Genomic DNA, 3,541 nt, shown 5'->3' on the forward strand with positions numbered 1-3,541 from the left:
GACAGTGGTGGTGAAGAGGTTACAGAAGGTGGGCCTGTGATCAGAAGATTGCTGGTTCAACTCCCAGAACATCTAAATCATGATTGGGACAGGTGAAGCACCCACACCTGCCTCCACCTTCATTTGCCCCACTCTGGGCCCTGGAGCAAGGCTCTTAACCCCCACCATCTGCTCCTCCATGGCAGCTCTGCTCCACTCAGAGGCTGTGGTAGCTCCGTGTCTGTGGTTGTGTCAGGAAGAACATCCGGTGTAAAAACAGTCGCCAGGTCTTCGTGTGAGTTAGTTCACTGTGGTGACCCCTGAAGAAGAAGCAGCCGAAATAATAAAAACTAATAAAAATAATAAAATTAGAATATTCCACAGCCAGATGTTGGGCCCTTTGTAAGTGTGGGCCGGTGCCGAGTCCTGCTGAAAAATTATATCAGCATCTCCATAAAGCTCGTCATCAGAAAGAAGCATGAAGAGCTCTAAAATGTCCAACTGGATGCTGCGTGGACTGTGGACTTCAGAAACCCCAGAGGACCTGAACCAGCAGAGGACATGGACCCAAACCATCACTGGCTGGAAACTTCACTCTGGACTTGAACAGCGTAGATTCTGGACCTCTCCACTCTTCCTCCAAATTCTGGGACCTTGATTTATAAATCTTTCATCTGAAAAGAGGACATTGGACCACTGAGAGACAGTCCAGCTCTTTGTGTCCTCAGCAGGTAAGACGCTTCTGATGTTTCTCTGGTTGTAGCTCATGTCCAGGAGTTCATCAGCTGATGACACCAGGAGTTTATTATACACTTCACAACATTCTCATTTTCTTTTGGTTTTTCATCATCTTTAAGTTATAATCATCAAAACGACAAGAAATAAAGACTTGAGACGTTTCGCTGACAGCAGCGAGTGAAGAGAAGGACACGAGCGAATGACAGACAGGCACAGACACGAGGACGAGCCAACCATCTGTCCATCTGAAGGACGGACGAGAGCAGCGTGAGTGACGGAGACGGAAACAGACGCACGCAGAGCCGAGCAGCCAGGCAGGTGCAGAACAGCAACAAATTAAAAGATGACAGGCTCATTTCCAACGGTTTGTCTGCGTGACAGTGAGACGAGTGTTTGCTTTCACTTTTGTTGCAACGTGTCACTCGTCTCGAGAGCCTAATGGAGCGCGCTGTCCATAACAAGTTGTCTCTGGGAGAAACAACCACGGGCGTCCTGGCCTCAGCATTTTATTCCACTTTGACCAAAGATAATCTGTCAGGCACGAGCTGCGGCCTTGCATGTTGCAGACATGGATCATCAAGTTGTTTGGTGGAAGTGTTTGACTTCTCAGGCTGCTGAAGATGCTTCATTACATCATTCTTTAGCTTCGTTGTTTCAAACTTTAACCACAGAAGACCCTTCACTTTCCCTAATCACAACTTTGAGCAGTCAGGTCCCACAGGTACCAAATTTCAGAGGTGAACCTTTTCCAGCCGGTCCTGGGGGATCCCAAGATGATCTCAGACCAGGAAGCAAACATAAGGAGCTCCACTTTGTGGGATGTGTCTCCAAAACCTCCAAAGGAGCGTCCCCAGGTTGCATCCAAAGTTCACTTCAGATGCCTCGGTTCACTGTTTTTCATTAGGAGGAGCAGCTTCTTTGCTCTGAGTTCGCTCCAGGTGACAGAGCTCAGGTCTCTAAAGCTCATTTCACAGCTTGTATCTGATGTCTACTTCTCTCTGCCATGATCCACACCTCAGAGGTAAAGGCTGACATCTACTTCTTCTTCATTAAAACAGACCAAAGCAACACCTTCATTACTGCAGATGAGGCCCGATCCTTCTATCCATCTCCTTCATCACTGGAAAAATAAACCTGATATATGAACCTCTCGGGCAGCACGGTGGCGCAACTGGTAGAGCTGCTGCCTCTCAGCGAGCAGGTCCTTGGTTCAAACCCCGGTCCAGGGGCCTTCTGGGTGGAGTTTGCATATTCTCTCCGTGCATGCGTGGGTTTTCTCCAGGTACTCCGGTTTCCTCCCACAGACCAAAAACATGCATGTTAGGCTGATTGGTAACTCTAAATTGTCCCTAGGTGTGAGTGAGAGAGTGAATGTTTGTTTGTCTCGTTTGTCTCTATGTGGCCCTGTGATGGACTTGCGACCCGTCCAGGGTGTACCCCGCCCCTCGCACAGTGATTGCTGGACATGGGCACCAGCGACCCCCGTGACCCAAAATGGAATAAACGGGTAAAGATAATGGATGGATGGATGGATATGAACCTCTCCTCTTGATGCAGAGACTCACCTCTGACCATCAGAAGTATTTTGTGGTTTGGGGTTGAGAACTTGAGCCTTGGACTTGGAGCTGACTCTCATCCCAGCAGCTTTAACCACACCAGTTCACACTAAAAGTCATGGCCTACAGGCACCAGCAGAACCACATCATCTGCATAAAGCACAAGGGACACCCTGACGTTCTTAAACTAGGACTTTGGAACCTGCCAAAAACACTTTACTTACATAAATGTTCACAAGTTTTCTAAAAAAGTTAAGTCTGGTCCTCTGGACATTCAAAAAACAAACGAACAAACAAAATTGTAGAAACTTTTCGTCTTTCATCCGAAAGACTTCTTCAGTCTGAGGAGCTGTGTTCAGCTCAGTCTTATGAATAGAATTGAATGCAGCTCCTCAGACTGAAGAAGTCTTTTGGATGAAAGACGAAACGTTTCTACAGTTTTGTTTGTTTGTTTTGTTTTTTGAACGTCCAGAGGACCAGGCTTAACTTTTTTAGATTTTTCTTCCTGGATTATTGAGCATGCATCAGGATGTTCACAAGCAATCAAACATATTTTCCAAAATAGTTTTGAAAAGGTCAAAATAATGTCCCTCGTTGCCCCAGCGCTCCCAGCAGCCCCAGCTCATTGTATCTCAGTCTGATGTCCTTGCTGCAGATGTATTGCTGCATGAATCCAGTTGGGTTTGGGTCGGAGGCTCTGGATACATGCAGAGGAGCAGATGGTGGATGTGGAAACACAGAGCACTGCTTGGTGCTTTAACCACAGAAGTTTCTTTGACTGAAGTCAGACAAGAACATAATTCAACTGCTGTTGTCACAATGACGCCTCGTACTACTGCATGAGATGCTGGAACAACAGAACAGTAACCACCACATATAAACTCTTACCACTGTTCCACCGTGACACTCTGCATCACATGATTTGACAGGAAGCATCAACCTTAAACCCTGATTAACTCTCATTAACCCCACCTCACGCCTCAAAGACTGAAGATGGTTTTTATTATCAGAACATGAATAAAATATGAAAAAGTAACTAAGCTGTATTTTTAAACATCTGTCCATCCATCATCTTTACCCAATTCTTCCTTTTCAGGTCACGGAGGTCACTGATGCCTATGTCCAGCCATGATCGTGTGAGAGGCAGGGGACGCCCTAGACAGTTCTTCAGTCCATCACAGGGACACACAGAGACAAAAGAGACAAAAAAACATTCACTCTCTCACCTAAGATGTTTAAAAATACAGCTTAGTTACTTTTTCATATTT

The sequence above is a fragment of the Nematolebias whitei genome, chromosome 6 (assembly GCF_014905685.2).
Source record: "Nematolebias whitei isolate Nwh7 chromosome 6, NemWhi1, whole genome shotgun sequence".
Lineage (NCBI taxonomy): Eukaryota > Metazoa > Chordata > Actinopteri > Cyprinodontiformes > Rivulidae > Nematolebias > Nematolebias whitei.